Consider the following 21,469-nt stretch of genomic DNA (forward strand, 5'->3'; position numbering starts at 1 on the left):
GCCTGCGCCCTGCTCCGCACCTGCCTGCCTGCCCCGCCCCCGGGCCTGCCAGGGCCCGTTATTTTCCTTCCGTGTGTGTGTGCGCTGCGCGCGTGTGCACGAGAGATCTGAGGCACCGGGGGAATCCACTGCGGAAGGAGGACTGTGACGTTGACTCTTCCTCCTTCCCCAACCGCCGCCCAACTCCCGTAACGTTCGCGGCGGCGCGTTCTCGTCTGTCTCTCGTGCGTGTTTGGGGTCACGTGGGGTGGCGCGGCCAATGGGAGCCCCGCAGAGCTGCACACGGAGACCGACATTCTGACGGGGGGGAGGGGAGCGGCAGTGCCGGGGAGGGGGGGCACTTTCAAACCCTACACCCACGGCGGCGGCGGCGGCGGCGGTCGGTGCGGGGCTGAGTCTTTAGGAACAGTCCGCAGCGGCTGAATCCGGTTCTTCGTCGGGTCCTGTCATAGGGGCAGCGCGGGAGGGAGGAGGAGGAGGAACGAGTCCTGCCGCTTCCTCCTCCGACAAGGTAAGAGACACCCCCGAGCCTGTCCCACCCCCCACCACCGATGGGAGCCGCAGTTCTAACGTCCTTGTGCTGGGGGCGGCACCACCCCCCGGACCCGGCTGCGCCCTGGGGTAACCCTTTTCCCCAGCCGTGTGTGTGTGTGTCCCCGTGCGGGGGGTGTGACCCTTCCCGTCCCCCGGCTGTGTCTCCGCTCGGGGGAAAGGGTAGCCCCAGGGTGGCTGCCCTACTCCGCACCCCGTCCCGCTGTGTGCGGCCCCCTCTCCCCGGCCTGCGGGTGATGCCGGCCGGGGGCAGGGCTCTGTCAGCCGCTCTCGCAGCCTGTCACGGCTGCTGCAGGAGCCATGGCTGCCGCTGTCACTGCCGCTGCGTGTCCCTTGCACGGTTCGTCCCCCGCGCGGCTGCTTTTTGGGGGACACGCCGGGGCGGGGGTAACTGCTGCACACGGGGCTGTGCAAGCCAGTCTGGGCTTCGCCTCTGCAGCGGCGCGAGCCCTGCCGGGGCGCGGGGTGTGCGTGTGCAGGCGGGGCGCGGGGCTCGCGCTGTGGACAGCGGGCCGGCGGAGGAGGGGGCGCGCTGCTGCAGCCTGTGACTCAGGGCTGGGATTTTTGGCAACATCTAAAAAGCTAGAAGCTGCTTGCTGTATTTCTACCAGGCTGCCTGTCAGCGTTTTGCCGAAGCCTGCTGCTGGTTTACTGTGTGGCCTAAATGCATTTGGAATACATCTAGGATTTTTAAGTACTTTCCTCAGTCTGAGGGATCCCATATTGTTTTACAAGCTAGTTGTATCAATTCCCTTGTGTATCACTAAAATACAGCCACCTCTGAGGTGGAGCACAGCAGCTGATTGACAGCATCAACACGAAGTAGCTATTTAGGACAAGAAAGCAAAGAATACTGTTTCCAGTTGAACCTGAAGGATGGATTAGGTAAACAGTCTAATTACCTCAATTCAGATTTGGCCAAATTACCAGCAAATTAATATCCATCCCCTCTTGTTTCAGTTTTTAAAACTGACTGGGCATCTTATGACAAGTGGAAGGATAGCAACAAAAGCACAATTCCCAATTGAAAATTATCATGAACTGCCCTGTAAGACTTTTTAAAAAATTGTTAAGTCTGAACATGTCTCTGTCTTCTCAGTCAAGAGCCTTTTATTCCTGGAAATTAATTTGGCTTTAGAATGGTGTATTCCACATTTGTCTGGTAGCTCATGGGAATATAGTAGATGACATATGGAAGAGAATCCATTTGTGGCATTCATAACTTTAGGCTTTTGTTTGTATCTATTTGCAAGACCACAGTGAAAGCCAAGAATGTCCCAACTTCATTCTCTTCCATGTGTCAGCTGCTTTGTTATCCCATGAGCTACCAGACAGATGTGGAATATGTCTTAAAGTTTTGCTAATTTCCAGAAAAGGTGACCAGAGAAGGATTGAATCACAGTGCCTACATGAAGTCAGGACTTCACTAAAATGTAGGGCCCTTGATGGGTCGTCATGATGTGTGGAGAGGGGCTCCTCTTTATAAAGGAGGAGCCTCCTTTAACCCTTTATTTTACCCCTGATTGAGGTGGGGTAACAGTAAGGGGATCACCCCCTAACAAACAATCAATGTGTATCTGCCATGAACATGCAAACTCAACCCTTTGTGCTTTTTTCTACCTTAGTCTTCTGTTGGGGTGTTGTAGATAGAGCATAGTCCCTCAGGGAAGTGGATCTTAAAGTTAACACCACATTGAGATGCACTGGGAAAGTATACACCTCTCAGAGCTATTGTTTTAGGCCCTGTGCAGACTTAGGTGGATGGTGGGTTACACTTACATTTCTTCATAAAGATGAGGGTTAACAACTTACCATTTTTCCCCCAAATGAAAGCTCAGATTCTAATGTAATCATATGACTCTAGGAGCTGGAGCCCTGAGCATGTGCCTTAATCCTGTCCTTCACAAATGCAGTGGAACTCTGCAGGTTCAAAGTTCTGTCTGTGCAGATCCAATTGCAAGATCTGGGTCATAGTAAAATATTGTTTTGGGAGGGTAGTGGTAAACCCATAGCAACCTTTGACAACTCTACTTGCCTACTTGTATTTTGTGAGTTAAAAATCAAGGAGAGCAAGTGCTGGAATAGAATGGTGCTTACGAGCACCACAGGGACTGTGGCAGCATTCCTGTGACTATGTATGAAGCAGTTCCTTTCTCTGACTTCCTGGTTCTCCTGTGGCAGTCCCCACCATTAGCTCCAGTGCATGTATAGGATTGTGGTCTTTTACCATGAGATCCATTGTAGTTGAGGTATGCAAAGGATTCTCCCCTTCTGTTGGCACCAGCTCTACTCCTAGCACAGGAAAAGAGTTTGGACTTAACCACCACCTCTTTGTGTTTCCAATGTGGTTTTTTTCTTTCCCCTACCCAAGAAAAAAAACATGCATGCATTCTGAATGCTAGTGTTAACTAGTATAAAACTTCTGATGGATGATGTGTTGATAGTGCACAACAAATTAAGCCTCTTCCTGGCTTGCAAAATATATCACTTGTTAGAGGAAAAGGTCTGTTAGGATGATTGAATACTTGGATGAGTACTCTTTCTAAAACACCTAATTATTCAGATAGTGGTAGGAGCACCAAAAATATATAAGTAAAAGCAGATTTTTACCAAGCGTGGATTATCAAGTACAATCTCAAGCAATTGTTCTGAGTTTCATACATTTCCTGATCTGTTTAAGCTTCAGCTGAACAAAAAAAACTCACTACCCTGCATGTTTTGGCACATACAAGGTATCTAGATCTTTCAGAGCTCGAACGCCAGCACCTACAAAAATCTTGACCTTCTATTTGAATACTGATTTGTGAATATAAAAAAATGTTATCTGTTGGACTGATTTGTCATGTTTACCAAAGGCTTTAGGTTGGAAGGACTCGGTAGATTTCACTGAAGCTGGGCATCTTGACTTTCAAGTTGGGCAGAAGTATTGATCACAAAATATATAGTGTTTAGCCTGTTACCACAGTGATAATACACACGTTCTGCTGTTGGTATAGAACAATTTTCTTCTCTAACCCTTTCAAATATTTGGATTCTATCTTATTGTGAGATGGGCTGGGCAAATAAAGCTTTTGACTTAATTTCTTTTGCATATTTGATTGAAGAGAGCTGTGTGAATGTTGACTGGTCATTTAGTCTCCATGTCAGACCATGTTTTGTAACTACTTCATTACAAGTGTTCTTAGACTCCACTGACAGATGGTATGAAATAAATATTAGCCCAAACTGTATCTGGCCTTGCTATCATAACCTTAAATAATATTATTACCAGAAGATGAGTCAGATGCCTGTTGATTTGTCTAGTTCTTAACCAGTTTGTCATTATTCAGGATTCCTTTATAGTCTTTGCAAAAAAAAAAAAAAAAAAAAAAAAGTGGAATCCTTCAGGCTGTCAGGTCAACCAGCTCTCAATGTTAGCAAATCTTGATTTGCTGAGCTTGAACAATCAACTTGCTAGTAAAGAGGAGGGGATCTACACCACCAACTTCTGTAGAATCTAAGCTTAAAGAAAATGAACATTTCTAGAACCTGAGTTGATGGTAATCTTTCAAATATGAACCAAATATAAACAAATAAAATCTTCTTCCTGAGTCTGCAGAAGTTGTTTCCTTTACTACTCCTATCTGACAAGCTGCAAAAGAGTGAAACTAGCAAGATGCTGATCAGTTTCCTAGCTGCTGTTGGGAACACTGTGGGTAGCAGAGAAATTGGCATGAATCAGGTTAGTTTCATGCTGTTGCTCCTGCCTTTCCCAGGCAGCAGCACCAGAGTCAGGTGAATCAGGAACAGAATACCTGAAAATGGAGACTCAGGAAGACATAAAGTAAAAGAAATCTTTTCTTCCGTCTCCATGCCTCTTTTCAGCTGTCAGTTATCTGGGGAGGAACGGAGTACTGGGAACCTCTTCCTTTTCTCCTCACTGGCAGCCAGGAGACCCTGGAAGATAATGAAGACCCAAAAAGCTCTTTCACCCAGATCCTCAAAGGCATTTAGACATCTACGCCCAATGGAAAGTCAGTGAGAGTTTTATCCCTCCAGTAGCTTCAAATTTATTAAGCCCTCCAGAAGCTGATTACACCCCATCTTGTCAGATAGGCCTGGTAGTGTTCAAGGCCACCATGATGGTAGAAATTCTAGAACACTCCACCTTTCTGATGGAGGAGGAGCTGGGCTTATACTAGGAATTACACCTGAAGTTTCACTTTTTCCCACCGTCTTTTGTATTTATCTCTGATTAGAAGTTATCTGATAAAATTTTTCAACACCTGGTAATTGGCATGGGAAGTTGTCCATCTGGTGGAAACATTTAGTTCTGATAGGTGAGTTCTCACTTCAGTTATTATATTCTACAAAGTAGTTTATATAAAACATAACATAATCCTTTGCCAGTGCCCCTTTGTGCTGTGCTAGACAGTGAGTTTAAATCTTATTATCAGCAAATTGAAACAGGAAAAATTGAAAGGTCTTGTAATGACACTCCCCTCTAAAATTGGTTGATACTACTCATTTTTTGTTTTTTTCCTGGCTCAGAGAAACAGAGCTCTCTCAATAGCCAAACTAGACGTTTGGGTTTTACCTTTATGTTTTGGTCATCCCCGGCCACCTTTCCTTTAATCTCTTAATTAGACAGTAAAATGTTCATTCTTTGTTTATCAGACAATCTGTTAGTGATGTCACACCGCTGCTGCAGGGGTTTACCTTTTATGAAAGTAGCTTTCCCCTAAGAACCATGAGTTTTACTCCTTAAAAGTATCTGGCAATTCCCTCATTATGGTACTTCTCTGTGCTAGGAGGTCGTGGCCGTGAAACACGGTCATTCAGACTGCTGGAATCCTTGAACTTCAGGATAGGCTGGTTGAGCTAAAGCCAGGATATCCAGCTGAGGAAATTGGAACTACCTCAGTAAGGGGCTTCCATGCTGTTTCATGTATGCAAGACCTCCTGCTCTAGGTCTTGATCTTGCAGTAAGAAAACACTCGGTCAGACCCCTGAACTCCACTGAAGTTAAAGGGGCTATGTATGAGCAGCAGGGCTCCACCTGTGCATATCTCATTGCAGGTTCAAGGCCTTAATGTGTTTGTGCCTTCTGGGCCTGGTACAGAGCACAAAATACATGGTTTCAAATGTGATGTTCTTAACATTATCCAACCTAGCATAAAACTTAATAAAGCCTTAAGTGTTAGCCTCTTAAGTGTTCAGGCAGTGACTATTGAGGCCTTGAAGGCAACATATAGCACTCTTCCTGTAAGCATCCTGTGGGTGTGGGTGTAAAAGGAAAAAAAAAAAAAGGCTGATTAAAACTTGAGGCTCATAAGTCCATTCTTCCTTGTCTCTAGTCCTCTGGGATTGCAGTCTGATGCTAAACTTCTCTGCAGGTGTTTCCTTTGAACCCTGACACCATCCTAAGGGATTCAGAGGAAGCACCTGTGAAGATATTCAGCATCTGATTTCAGACCCATAGATCTAAAGCGAGGAGGAAGAATGGGTTTGGGAGTAAGGCAGTGGATTGGGGCTTATAAGATCTGGGTTCAGTTTCCAGCTCTGCCACAGACTTTGTATGACCAAGGACAAATAACTTAAGTCCTGACTTTTCAGAAGTTTTCAGTACCTACAAATCTTGTTGATGGAAAAATGTCAATTCCTGAGCACCTCCGAAAAATCAAAAAGTCAATCTCCCTGAGCTTTGGTTTTCTCTGTGTAAAATGGGGCCAGCATTTCAATAGGTCAGGGGGTATGGTGAGAATAAATATTTATGAGGTGTTTTTATTGCAGTGATGGATGCCATATAAGAACTCAGACTCCTCATACTAAAACTGTCTTTCTAGTGGCCATCTACTTAGAATTGTTGAGCTTCAAACTTTTGTGTAGTGATTTTTTTCCTTCCTGTTTTTTCACTGGGACTACATAGTGATGTTTAAGCTTGTCCCTCATTTCTTTCCAAAGATGGCTTTTCTTCTCTACTTGACTCAAGAAACCTCTCTCCCATTATTCAAATGTCCTCTCAGAACAAGAAGCATCTTCAGGAGTTCTGTTAGGAGGTTTCTATGTATTTATCTGAAAAAAAACAATGAAATTTAGAAAATTCAGAGGACCATGTGTACTTGTGCATTTTATTCTCTGAGAACTGTGTGTACTTCTTGTCCAAAGAGTGGGGATGTTTCCATTTAGAACTGTTTAAAGTAGTCATTTTGGTATCCTTCTCTAACATCATATAGACTTGACAAGGCAGCTTACATACTAGTCAGGCTTTTCTAGGTACCTTCTTTTGGCCTATATAGAACTAGGTGTTGTCTGAGCTGACAAGATGCTGGAGGATAATAAAAACGGTGACATTCAGCATATGAAAGAGCAAAAGTACTAACAGGAAGTTTAAAAAAAAAATCAATAGATCTAATGCCTCCAAATCAGAAATCTGAATTTCTAATACAATCCATTACCATGAATAAACACTAAATCCTAATTTAGTGATAGATTGTGGTTCATTGATGAATTTTAGAAGTAATCAGGCCTTTGACAACAGGTTTATGAGCTGCCTCATTTCAAATGTCTTTACCAAACAGATTTGGTATAATATTCTTCTAGCTTTTCAAAGACAGTTGCAGGTAATTGGTTTGCCTAAATTATGCTTTCATTTTTAATATTAAACAGACAGTGCCCTTTTGTGATCTACTAATTAACTATATAAGGGCTAGATGATATCATACTTGTATTTGGTATTAGAGTTTTGCAACATTACTCATGTATTTTTTTTTTTAATGTCTCAAATATACACAACCTCCACTAAGCCCTTACTTTGGTTTTTATTAAGAAGGATAATTAAACATTTGGATATGTTAACAAAATACTAGGGCTGAGGAAATAGAAGTAGAATAGCATGCAGAGAAATAAGAGGCTTAATCACATTTGCCACAATTTTAGATTTTTGTAAAGCAATCTTCTACAAAACAAAATATTTTGTACTGCAACATATTTAAAAAGGAAATTCTCTTTGTGTCTGAAACTTAAAACGCTATATGGTTGGTGAGAAACTTCAAATGAAACCAACTAATTTCTTTTCCATTATCCAAGATGAAATTCAAAAACATCATAATAAATATCAAAATAAACATCATAAATATTGGTAAGTACATTTTATATTTTAAAATTTTAAGGCATTACACAGTAAACATTGCTAGAGAGAATAGTCAGGCTGAGAGGATTTTCCATTAGATTTGTGATAATTCAGCAGCAGGAAATTACTGTAGTATAGACATGTATTATGCCAATCTGAGGAATCTTGCGTCACATTCCTTTGCTTTTCAAGTTTTTATTGTTCTGTACATTCACAGAACAATTCTAACATTTCATTACTTTTTTTTTTTTTTGGCCACCTCTCACGTGTGACTTTTAGTAATTGGTTAAGATTGTGTTCTTGCAAGCTAATCAATAAAATACATGTGCATTCCATATGTCTCTTATATTAATTATGTCCCCAGTCCTTCAGACTTGTATTAAGCAGCAAATAGTGTCATTGAATACTTGTACATGGTTAATTTCAAGTATGTAAATCTCTTCAGAATTGGGGCCTAGCTGAGCAGTTCCCAGGCACTTATTCCATGGCCCCCTCCATTGCCATTTTTTCTTTTTTGTAACTAAGAAAAATATTAAAGACTACAAATCTGATTTTTTTTTTTACTTTTAAACGGAAAAGGTTGATAATAAAGTGGAGAAATCACAGGACATGATATTTTACTTCCTTTAGTTTCTCAATTCTTAGATTGCAATGGCGTCTTTCAACTGTCACTGTTGTACAAAAATCTCTTTCGGAGCTTCCTGTTGCTAGGCAACATCTCCCCCACTCATCTGTTTGCCAGAGTGGTTGCCATTGTGTCCCCTGTCATTGTAGGCCATAGTTGGCCAACTGTACTCTTCACTCTTAACAGGGTTGTACAGGCAAATTGATTCCTTAGGGTCATTGCCTTCATTTTAAATGTCATTCATGTCTGAGGGGAGAAATCCTCTTCATCCACTCTTCTCTTCCTTTCTTTTGTACTCTCCCTAGTACAGTTTTCAAAAATGGGAACAAAGGGTAGGGACTTCTTGACAGGTGTGGCTTATTTCAGAAGGGTCTCTTAGTTCTCAGTACTATGAGCCTGGTTGATTCACTGACAGTGTGGCCATGCTTTTGAAAATGAGGCCTCTTGAGGTATCAGAATTTTAATAACTAGCTAATTAGGTTGAGATGTTAAAGCAGAAGTAAACTGAACTGTCTAGAACAGGGGTAGGCAACCTATGGCACGCGTGCCAAAGGTGGCACGCAAGCTGATTTTCAGAGGCACTCACACTGCCTGGGTCCTGGCCACCGGTCCAGGGGGCTCTGCATTTTAATTTAATTTTAAATGAAGCTTATTAAACATTTTAAAAACCTTATTTACTTTACATACAACAATAGTTTAAGTTGTATATTATAGACTTATAGAAAGAGACCTTCTAAAAACGTTAAAATGTATTACTGGCACGCGAAACCTTAAATCAGAGAGAATAAATGAAGACTCGGCACACCACTTCTGAAAGGTTGCCAATCCCTGGTCTAGAACGCTCTACTTGCCATTGCTTTCTTCCATTTTTCACCTAGATAACTCTGAAAAAAGTCAGTTACATGTAGCTTGTTGCTTCTTTTGTTTCTCAGTCTTTCATGTTCCATCAATCGTATTTCCTTTTAAACCCCCAGCAATAGCGGACAGTTTGGTTATTACTCCTGCACAATAGTACACATACATGCCAACAGATTGTGACAAAGAGGATTTTTAAATATTCATAAAATTGAAAAAAGTGTTGCCTGATAGCATGGGGACTTGAACTCCTCCAAAAAACTAAATGCCTATTAATTCTGTGCAGCCTCACCACCCCTACAGCAGTTAATTATATGCTCCCTAATTCCACATCAATTAATGACTCACCTGTTTCCAAAGCAGTATGCCCCATCAATTAATTTTACAAATCCCCAGCCACACATCTGCTCCTTGACACCCTTCCCCCGCCCCCCCCCTAGTACCTTTGCTCATGCTGTAGGTACATGAGTGGTTCTTTTACATCACCCCAAGCTTGAGGGGGGCAATTCTATGGGTGGTTCTTCACACTCTCCCCATCTAAACTTGGCATGGAGAGTGGCATCTGCAGCAGGAGCATCTTGAATCCTCTTCTCTGGCCTGAGGTTGGGGGTAAAGAGAAATAGGAAGAAAGGAGATGCTAACTGATATTATTCATGAGAGCGGAGCAGAGAGATCCTGAGCTACTGGGCACTTCTTCCTCTTCTTCGTCTCTTGCAAAAATGGTAGTCTCCTTCCTTCACTCAAAAACCTCTATTCTTCTTAAGTGGGGTGGGAGAGCTCTGCCTGTCACATACAGCAGCTTAATTTGTTGCCCTCCCCCAAGAGAGAGGCAAATCATAATCACACATTTTTTTCCCCACAGAAACCTGCCTCATTCAGTGCATAGGATGAACCTGCTCTAGGGATGAATCAGGGCTGTGTAATAAAGGAGATTGTGACATTTACGACTCCTGTTTCATTTGTTGCAGAAATTGGAAGGCATGTAGTCAATGAGCAGAGGGTTGTGGCTTGGGAATTGCAGGAAGATAAAGGATGGTCTCATGATTAGGCAGTTCAGTGCTCTCCTAGAGAACTGGTTTCCTTCCCTGCTTCTGTTCTGACCAAGTTCCTATGTGATGTAAGCAAGTCACTTAAAACCAGACTATTCCCAGGTGATCACTAATTGTGTGTTCCTCATTTTCTGGGAACCTGACTGAAACCCTTGGGTCTGATTTGCAGAAGTGCTGAGAACTCATAGTTGCAGATGAAGTCAGTGGGAACTGTGCTTTGAATATATGAAGTGCTACGTAATGTTAAGTACTCTAAAGAAAGAGGTCTTGGGTGTCTCAGGTTGGGCAACCAAAATTAGTGGATACTCTGACCTTAATCTCTCTATGCTTAAGCTCCCCAACTGTAAAACAGGGATCATACCACCCCCCACTTCACAGGGCTGTTCTGAAAAATGCATTAATTAATGTTTGTAAGCATTCATACTATAGTAATGAAAATCCTAGAAATGCCCATGAGTAAATTAATAATTTTGTCTTCAGAGCAGGGTTTGAACAATGTGCAGCAAATAAGGCATAAGGCCACACATTAAACAAAGTGGAAAAAACAAAATATTGAATAGCCGCTCGTTAAGTGAACACTGGTCATCCTTTGCACTGAATGAGGTAGGGTCTTGTGGAAAAGACAGTACAGTGTATATGATAGTCTGTAATTACACGATCAGAATTTGACTCTTTTAGGTGTACACTTTAAGGTTCCATGGGCAACCTTAATTTTGGCATTTCCCAACTGTTGGGTGCATTACTTTACAACCTTAATAATGTCCTTTTAACATTGTGAGTGTAATAATTTGATATACATTTATGTGTTCTCTTATTAATTTCCTTTGTTTCATTTAAAACTTTAACCTTTGCTCATATGGACATTTCTCCATGCTTCTAATAATTTTCATGAACTTTCTTTGGATCTTTGCTTCTGCTATACTCTTTTTGAGGTGAAAAAAAAATAGAACTGAACTCCACGTTCCTGGTAATGCTGTACCATCAAATTCAATATGGCCAGCATAATATTTTCAATATTGCTCTATCCTATTCTGTATATGTCCTAACATTTTGGACATATGCATGATGCATGTTGAGCAGAGGTTTCTATTGAAATGTCCAGTGATGTTGAGTGGTTACAGTTAACTTAGAACCAACAATGTACGTAAGTGATTTGAATTATTCCTTCTGACCTGTATTGCCTTGCACTTGTTTACAGTGAACTTCATCTGTTGTTAAGCTTTCTATGCCCCTCTGGATTTTCTTACAGATATCTGTAATCTTGTAGATGACAATTATTTTACTTATTTATTTATTTGTTTATTTATTGCCACCAGTGTTCCCTTTTATTTTTCCCCACGCATTTGCTGAATGACTTTTGTTACGTGCACCAATATGGAGGTGATGTGTGACACATCATCTCCATATTGGTGCACATAACAAAATTCATGTGGTGGGGCCGAGGGGTTTGGAGTGTGTGTGTGTGTGTGTGTGTGTGTGGCTTAGGACTGGGGCAGTGGGTTGCAGTGCAGGGGGGGCGGGTAAGGGCTGGGGGTGTGGGCTCTGGGGTGGGGCCGGGGATGAGGTCTTTGGGGTGCAGGCTGCCAGGGGCTACGGTGGAGAGAGAGGACTTCCCCTAGCTCTCTTTCCCCGCAGCAGCACCTGGGCTGCAGGGGGGAGAGGTGCCTCTCCCCCGACCGCGGCAGGTCTGTGCCAGGGCTGGGTTGGGGCTGGAGGGGAGAAGCACCTCTCCCTGCCACAGCAGGTCCATGCTGGGGGAGAGGCATCTCTCCCTGCCGCGGCCCTGAGCCCCTGCGTGGGGCTTAATAGGCAGCTGCGTGGCTGTGCAGCTTAGAGGGAACTTAGGTTGACACATTTTTCCATATCATGAATGGCACTTCTCTCTTCTCCAGTTGGTAGTGCAGGCCCACGTATATATGAGTCAGTATAGATCCTTGAAAGAGGTGAACCTTGACAGTTTGTTTCTATACTTTGTATATTATTTTATCAGATTTTAAATTATTATAGAACTTTGTCACACCTCACAACTATTTAAATTCCTTGATAGTTTCTTGTGATGGACTTTCAAAAAACCTGTGTCAAAGTCCAGTAATCTATAGCATCCAGTTTTCCTTTAGCCCACTATTTTCTTGACATTCTCATTCTAGTAGATTAATGAGGCATGATTTCCTTCTTTACAGAAGCTGCATAAGTTATTTTTAATGAGAGCTCAGAATATTTATTCTGAAATTTATACAGATTGAAGGCTTTTTCACAATTTTTATTTCCATAATTATCAGTATTTGGAGTGCTCAGCTGCTAGTCCCGCTGTGTGGAGGGGAGCGGGGGGAGAGGACGATGGGACTTTGTCTGCAGTGAGCCAATAGTGTCAGGTCAGACCCACCCCCAGGACCCTTCCCTGGCTCCAGGAAGCTCTGCACCCCTCGCCCACTTCCTGGCCCCATCACTCCTCAGCTGCAGGGGGGAGGGGTCACTGTATGGGTTGCTGCCCCCCATCCACCCAACCCCCATATATCTGGACCCCACACACTCTGACCCCCGCCCCCCATACTGAATCTCCTGTTGAGCCTTACCCCCTGCATCCAGAGCCCCCTGTCAAGCCTCATCACCCCCACCCCCCAAATATAGAAGTAAAAATATGCCTATAGGAATCGGCCATGTTTAAATAAATATTTGGCAAAAACCTTATACCTGATCTTTTTGGCTCCCCGTCTAGCTTCATGTGATTTGCCCTTTCTTCTTCATTGACTAGTGGAAGTGAAGATGCTTCCATTGCACCTCCATTGCTTCAGTCTCAGTACTTGGGAGACCTCAACAACTGAACTCTCATTGTCCCACCATCTTTCAGAGCTTCACATTGGTCCTGAGAGAACTAAGCTATGGGAACATCATCTCAGATGGATTTAGGTGATGTATATTTTGATAGGCTCAGCTTAACTGTTACTTGGAAAGGCTGTAGGAGGAAAAGGTGGCCATTTTATCTGAGGGTAAAGGGGGAAACAGGATATGGGTGGAGAAATGGGGGCTTGAGGGGGCACAGATTGAACAGGGTCTCAGAGTGAAAAAGGAAGCCCTCTCTCCTCCTCTTCTTCCTCCAGTATGTGTCAGAGTAGATTCCTGGTAATGATATTGGGCTGGCCAGCCTCAACTAGGCAGGTACCCCGTAGCATGCTGTCTTGGCCCTACTGGCTTTACTGGGGGTTGTCATCACATATGTTCAGGAAGAGGATAAAATCTTGCCCTTCTACAGCATCATTGATCAGACCTCCAACACCACCAGCATCAGCCACCATGAGTGGGAGATAAAGGAAGGTCTCCCCCCAAGCAGTCTTAATCATCCAATGAGGCAGTGAAACCAGACCCTACCCCTGTTGTCAATGACTTTACAGCTTTCCAGGATCTTGTGTCCCACATAGCAGAGACCCTGAACATTGGAATAGTCATATAAGAGAAGTCCCATAAACGGCTTCATGTTCTCAATACACCATCTTCAGCCACAATTGCCCTCCCAGTCGGCTAGGGCACACTGGGGCCCGCTAACTCAGTGGCAAATCCTGACCATTCTTCCTTCATCTCTAAACAGGTGGAGAAAAGATATCAGGTGCCTCCAGAGGGCTATGAACACTTTTAGGTCCACTATCACATCTCGATTTGCAGTTCAGACCAATGAGAGGTTGTCACCGCTTGTCCTGTAACCAAAATGCTTTGCTGCTGTAGCTTACTGTCTGGATGCTCCCAGCTAGCATATAAGCATGCACTGTGTGTGTGTTGTGCAATCCTAATTCTGCAACTCTGACTCCAGCAGTCAGCCTGTTACACCATAGTCACGCTCTGGTCTCTACCTGCCTTGGTTACTACTAGCCAAGTGACCCCAACTCTTCCTCAGTCTCAAATTTCCCCAAAACTGTCTGCCACAAAATATCCAGCCCTCTTCTGGAACACTGAGGAGTAATAAGGTCTGTTGCTCCTTTAAAGAGACAAAAGCACAGCAGCTTGTTGCTTTGACTGGAATTGATAATCATTTCAAGTCAAACATAGTGCTGGGTTGATTTAGAATAAAAGTAAAACAAGTTCATTTAATCAAAAAGAGAGTTTTTAAGTGAGTTAATGTACAAGAGATAAAGACCTAATGGTTACCAGCAAATAAAAGTAAAATACACTTTCTAGTGGCTAAGACTTAACAAGCTGCAATCTTGATTCTTCCCTTCCTATGAATTTCCCATTCCCTTGTTGATTTGTATGTGAATGGGGATTCCATTATTTTTAATCACATGTTGCTTAGTTTCATTGAAGACAGACAGACAGATAGTTGCCTTCCCTCCTGTCTGGGGGAAAATCTGCTTCCCCCTGTTTTGGTCACAGACTTTAAAGCATAATATTATTAAGTCTCTATAATTCTTCATATAGTTTTAATATGTACATTTTACAATGGTATGACTCACCATTGTGTCATTAGCTTTCATAAAAAAAACCTTGCTTGATACACTTTTAGAATACAATAATATTGTATACAATCAGTGGATTCAATTACTTATCATTTGAAGTTCATACCCACCACAAGGGGGTATCTCTGCCATTTGGTAGGCTTTGTTTACCTTTCATGTAAATGTAAACCTTCATTGTCCCTGCCTGACCACCAGGCTGCTCAGAGAAACAAATACAGTTTGTCTTAGACAAAGGAATGTGTACTTACTGCATTGCTTGTCAAACTCATCTTAAGAACATAATGCTAGCATGTATTCATAACTTTGTATACTCCATGTACGTGCATCACACAAGAATATTAATCATCACTAAGTTACTAGTTTTCCAGTGATCTCTTACATGACATCTTTTAGATATAGATTATGACAAAAGAATGTTAGGTGTCATGAGTATGTCAGGCCTGACCAGTTGCTGATACAGAGTAGTGAACTGCAAATGGGCTTCTGTGTCACACCTACCCAAACCTAGGTTTCTTTGGTAGTTTCTGCAGTTCAGGAGAAATTCGAGTCTTCAGAAGGTACTGTGACAGACCCAGACCAGTGCGGTACAGGAGTCTGGTAGAGGGCAAATATACTGGTCACTGGATGAGTAGTTTTCTGTTCCCTGAGTGACCAGAGCAGGGGCTGCACTAGAGTAATCAGGAACCTGCTAGAACCAGTTAAGGCAGGCAGGCTAATTAGGACACCTGGAGCCAATTAAGAAGAAGCTTCTAGAATCAATTAAGGCAGGCTAATCAGGGCACCTGGGTTTTAAAAAGGAGCTCCCTTCAGTTTGTGGTGAGAGTGTGAGGAGCTGGGAGCAAGAGGCACAAGGAGCTGAGAGTGAGAGGGTGTGCTGCTGGAGGACTGAGGAGCACAAGCGTTATCAGACACCAGGAGGAAGGTCCTTTGGTGAGAATAGGGAAGGTGTTTGGAGGAGGCCATGGGGAAGTAGCCCAGGGAGTTGTAGCTGTCATGCAGCTGTTACAGGAGGCACTATAGACAGCTGCAGTCCACAGGGCCCTGGGCTGGAACCCGGAATAGAGGGCGGGCCCGGGTTCCCCCCAAACCTCCCAATTGACCTGGACTGTGGGTTCTCCCAGAGGGGAAGGTCTCTGGGCTGTTCCCCAACCCACATGGTGAATCTTTGAGGCAAGAAAAAAATCCACCAATAAGCGCAGGACCCACCAAGATAGAGGAGGAACTTTGTCACAGTACTTAAGGACAAAGACCTGAAGAAATCAGACCTGGTTGGGCACAAAGCATACTCATCAGCTTCACTTCAACTCCGGGGGGCAAATTATCAGGCCTTGTTTGCAAAATACAACTTCTTCCCCTTTTAAAGATCCCTCAGGAGAACAGAGGAGTTAAGATTTCTTAAAAGAAGGCCATACAGTATCTAGAACAGCACTGCAGGCAGCTGTAGATGCATCTGATATGGCTGCAAAGTTTGTGGCAATGGCCATCGTTATGAGATGGTCCTCTTGTCTGTTAGTGTTTGGGATAACCAAAGAGGTACAAGCCATTATTGAGGACCTGCCCTTTGAGGGGATGGACTCGAGCTATATTAAGATCCTTAGGGATTTACACTCTGAGACACCACTGAAAACAATGCAAGGACCATCCCCAGCCGAAACAAAGGATACCAGCTTACTCTCAGGGATGACCACTTGAGTAATCATCTCAGAAAAGATACCACTGATCTAGGACATGTTGGCCCTCAGCTTCCTTTTGCTCACTTGGCACAGAGACAGCAGGATTGACAGTAATGTCAAGAGTGACACCAGAGCTGCTGCCATCTTCAGGAGCCTTTTTGCTTCTTTCTGCCTGGCTTGGTTCACGGGACAAATGAGTGTTCAGACATCTCCCATTGCTTCCCTATTCACACCTTACTCCCTACCTCTCTTTCTCATTAGGTCACAAAAAGTAGCCTTGCTGCTTCGTCTAGAAAACATAGAAGAGGTCCTGCAGGAGTCAAAGGGAAGAGGCTTTTACTCCCGATATTTTTTTATTCCAAAAAGACAGGTTGTCTTCGCCCTGTCTTAGACCTGGGGAGACTGAACAAATATATATATATATGCCACCTCAATTTTAGGATGATAATGCTTGCCTCCCTCATTCCATCCTTGCAGGCCCAAGGCTCTTGAATTGCCAGGTGCATATTTCCACAAAGCCATCCACCTGACTCATGAGATATGCTTGAGATTCATAGTGGGGCTGAATCACTACTAATTCAAGATACTGTTATCTGGACTTTCCACAGCACCAAGAATTGGCAAGAAAGTCTATCAGTAGTTGCAGTGCACTTGAGGAGACAGGGTATCCACGTCTACCTTTACCTGGATGACTGTCTGATCAGAGTCAGGTTCCGACAGGAGATGGCAATAACCCTAGCGCATATACTCGCGCAATCCTTGCCTTGATTGGCCTCCTAGTGAACTATGAAAAATAATCCCTTTCCATATCACAGATTGTAGACATCGTGGGATCTTTGATAGACTCAAGGTCAGAGATCATACCTGCCTGAGGACATGTTCTTGTCTTTGTGATCCCTGATACTCAAGATAAAATTAAAGCTGACTGACAGTATAGATTTGCCCTAGGCTGTGATGCCATACGTCAGCATGCAAGCATGTGACACTGCTTGCCAGACTTCACCTGAAGCCTCTAAAGCTCTGACTCAGGTCTGTGTGCTCTCCAGCAGATGCCAGATGGACAGGAAATGTCATGTTGCCACCTCATGTCCTCACTGAATTGACATGGGGGCTAGAACCTGAAAATGTAAGGAAAAAAGTATAGTTTTCATACCCCACCCTGGCAAAGACTTTAATCATGAGCATACTAGGGACAGGTTGGAAAGCCCACTTGATACACCAGCAAATGCAAGAAGTCTGGTCCTTGGAAAACATGGGACTCCACATAAACATTCTGGAACTCAGGGCTATCAGGCTGGCCTGTGTAACTTTTCCTGCCTGTGCTCTGAAATTCCACAGTGGAGATCCTAATGGACAACCCCTCTGCAAGGTACTGCATAAACAAGCAAGGAGGTGTGTCCGCTCATTGTCTATCTACCTGGAGGCCATAGGACTCTAGACATGGGACCACCATCACAGGGTAGCCCCAATGTCTCTTCACTTCCCAGGAGTCAGCAATGACTTAGCAAATTTCCTGAGCAGACAATCTGTGATCAATCACAAGTGGGCTCTGTGGAGAACCATCATAAAGCCAGTATTCCATTGTTTGGGGCTGTGGGAGGCAGGGTTCTGTGATGTTTGCCACCTAGGACAATGCAGAATTTTGGAACTTCAGTTCCATTGGGCTAATTGCCCAGTGCCTTCTCTAATGGAATCAGAGACTCTTTTGTGCCTTCCCCCTGATTCCAGGGTGATTTCCAAAACCAAAAGAGATGTAGCCACGATCATTCTTGTAGCACCATACTGACTGAGGCAGTTTTGGCTGACAGACTTGTCACAGATGTCCAGCCTAGGTGATGACTGGCTAAGTACCATGGACAGGGTCTGCTCTAGACAAGTCCAGAACATCCTGATGCAGAGCAGAAAGATATCCACACAAAGGACTTATTCATCAACATGGAAGATTTCTGTCTGGGCAGCCCTAGAGGGCTTGGATCCTAAGCAGGCTTTGATATCACAGGTTCTCAACTCCTTTCTGCATCTGAAATACTCCAACCTTTGTACAGCTCCTTTAAGGTCCACTTAGCAGTGATCTCAGCTTGCCATTCTCCTGTTTTCTCTTTCTATGTTTTCTCTGGAGTATGATTCATGCCTTCAGAGGGTTCTTTTTAATACTAGTTTGTCCTAAGGAATCTCAGTCTACAGAACCAGTAGACATGTTGTCTACTTCAGTTTGAAATATGACTCAAGAATCTAGACTTTGTGGGGGGGGCATCATGGTTTACCTTTTAAGCACTTAGTCCAAGGTCACACTAGAAACCTGTAGTAAATCAAAGAATATAATTGTCATGGTTTCAGTCCTCTGTTTTAGCCACGAAGCCGTATTCAAATGGTTTGGAAACTTCGTTTAGAAGGTGAGAGAAGACTGATCCGTAACTGGGGTCATCTAATTTTGGAATAAAAATGTTTGGCCATATTTTATTGGCCCTGTTTTTCAGCTTTTATAGCATGATCTATGACTCAAATCCACACTCAGCGCAGAAATTGTCTGTAATGGACAATGGAATTTAATGTTGTATTAGGGTCCTGTTATTTTGGGGGCATGCATTGGATCTCAGTCCTTTCTGTCTTTGATATTTCAGTGAAACCTGGTAGACTGAATTTCGATTTTATAGCTTCTTGTAAGACCATCCCTTTCAAGTTCTGATTGTATGAATAAGTAAAGGCAACAGGAGAGCATTCCAGTTTGTGAGAGATATTGAGTAGATAATTTAGTAAATGTTCTTGCCAACCTATTAAATCGGTGTTACTTATAAAGTCAACAAGCATTTATTAGTAATTTAGTCACGTGTTGCGATAGCATGGAGTTCTTTTCAGTCAATAAGATGACATAGTGGGCAGACAAAAAGAGTGCATATTAAATCATGCTGTTACTATATTATGTGATGTTCATCTTCAGCCATGTTACAGAATGTGGTAACTATTGACCTTTAGTAATATTCATAAAGAAATAAGTCACTGTTCCTTTTGTCATTTTCTCTATCCAAAATATGTTCAGGCTCTCTACTGTTTTTGCAGAGTACAAATGTGAAGTCCCTGCCACAGCTACAGGAATAGTTTACATCATCTAACACAAAATAAGATTATTATGAGAAACTTGGTAAATGATGCAATAATTTTTTTCAGTTAGTATGTGCAGTGTGGATAGATACATAGGGACTCTGCATTCAGTAGATTTAAATTAAAAAAACAAAACCACAAATCCTATAATCTCCCACTTCAGTGATTGTTCAAGGTCAATAGTTCAGCAAAAATATCAAATAAAGAAGCTCTCAATAAATCTGAGATGTCTCGTGATGGTAGTTTGTCTTCAGGGAAAAAAATTAGTAGCAAAACCAGAGGGATGGATCAAAGAACAAATTCTGATAAGTACCCATCTGATAAGTACCCTGTTTTACTGGTGCTGTAAAAATGAAAGAGAAAAAGACTGAAAAAATATAGTAACATATACTTAAGGAATATTTATTTCCTTAATTGTGGCATCTTTTTTTTAATTGGGAGGGAAAACAGTAGGGTCTTTTTTCTTAGATTCAGTCCTAAATGTCATGTATTTTCCATCCTCTTAGTATGTAGTCGGTAATAAAAATAGTTGTCAGAACCTGGGGTCTTCAGATAGAACAGCAAGAGACTATGATGTCTACTGAGATTTTTTCTACTACATACAACAAAGTGAGATTGTGATTCCACTGAATTCATTATTAGAATATTATAAGCTGCAAGAAATAAGTTGTTATATATAAACGAGGTTGAGGAATCCATTACATTGCTGGCCATCAGGTAGAGTTTCCCCATCCACTGTGGTGCCAGACAGAGAAATCAAGGCTTCTTTAAGGAGGAATTTTGAAGTTTCATCAGCAGCAATTAATAATTTATTATTTAGTTCAAGAGTTATTTTGTTGTGGCCCAAAGACTCTCTAAAGTATACCAAAAACTTCCTTATCTTAGGTGCACTCATGGATGTATCTACGTTTTCAGTTAGAGCATTTTCTCTGCCTTTCTCCACCTGTAAGCCAGCACTGTTCTTAAGAACGCTAACTATTCATGTTTCTGGGATGTGATCCCACAAGTTTCAGGAGCCATCTGGAAAGCAGTACAGATGCTCCCCAACTTACGCAAGCGTTCCGTTCCAGAACGCCTTGTGTAAGTCAAATTTTGCATAAGTCAGGAACGTATACCTGACCGTTACACCCCCCCAAAAAAAAAGCTTACGGAACTTACAGAACTTTTTCCGTAAGTGCGGATTTGCGTAAGTCGGGTTTGCGTAACCTGGAGAGCGTCTGTATCCATTTAGGCTGCACAGTGGCCCCTTATGGATCTGAATGTACAGACCTGGAACTATGTTAGAGCCATAGGGCCTTAAAGAACTGCAGTGCTCTCTGTGGGTATTTGCAGAAGTAGGGATTATTTCTGTGTCTGGTAGACTTGCCTTTATAGACAAATTTCAGCTTCTGTTTGGGACCTTGTAGTTCAGTGTTTTTAGTGTAGTGTTTTTCTTTTGTGTTTTTTTTTTCTTGTTCTTGTGCTGTTGCACAGATCTTGTCCCCAATCAAACTTTGATTTCACCACCTAGGTCAGTTATGGCTGACCTGGATAATTCCATTTAAAGCAATGTGCCGCTTTCCATAAGAGGCTATAGTCTTTCAGCCATGTTCATTGCCTAATATATCTGTGAGAAGCTCAGTTCTCATTTATTATTCATTTGACTTGCTTTTGTGGTATTGACTCAGAGACAGAAGCAGCTCTAGATTTGTTGAAGTGATGATTAAGAAATCCCTATGTTCATCCTTTTCAGAACAAGCAAGGGACAAAGTATTTTGCCATTAACATTGAAGAACTTTTCTCTAGATAGGTCTCTCTCAGCAATGAAAAGCTTAGTGCCCCAAGACTCAATATCATTATTGCCACAGGTATCGTTCGCATCAAAACAAATCTGTCCCAAACAAGGGTGCTTTATTCCCCTCAGGCCTGTTTTCAGAAGTCCAGTCTTTTAGGGAGGGCTTGGGTTTTTTTATTTTGTTTTGGGGTGGGGGTGGGATTGGTAATGATTTGAAACAGAAGAGAGAGGGATATGGCAGTGAGGAATCATCTTAACAGAAGACTCTGCACCACCTTCTGAAAAG

General features: G+C 42.7%; 1 protein-coding gene across 3 annotated transcripts in view; it reads left to right on the forward strand.

The window, feature by feature from the left end:
- Positions 1-371: 371 nt before the first annotated feature.
- ANKRD12 (ankyrin repeat domain 12) overlaps positions 372-21,469 on the forward strand; it is a 109,209-nt gene continuing 88,111 nt past the window's right edge. For 2 of the 3 annotated variants that reach the window (XM_065397810.1, XM_065397813.1), the window contains exon 1: positions 372-511. The gene's annotated coding sequence lies outside the window, so the exon portion shown is untranslated. Of the gene's footprint in view, positions 512-1,412; positions 1,438-21,469 lie in introns of those variants that run through there. The other variant, XM_065397812.1, reaches the window with a different exon arrangement.

The sequence above is a fragment of the Emys orbicularis genome, chromosome 2 (genome assembly GCF_028017835.1).
Source record: "Emys orbicularis isolate rEmyOrb1 chromosome 2, rEmyOrb1.hap1, whole genome shotgun sequence".
Taxonomy (NCBI): Eukaryota; Metazoa; Chordata; order Testudines; family Emydidae; genus Emys; species Emys orbicularis.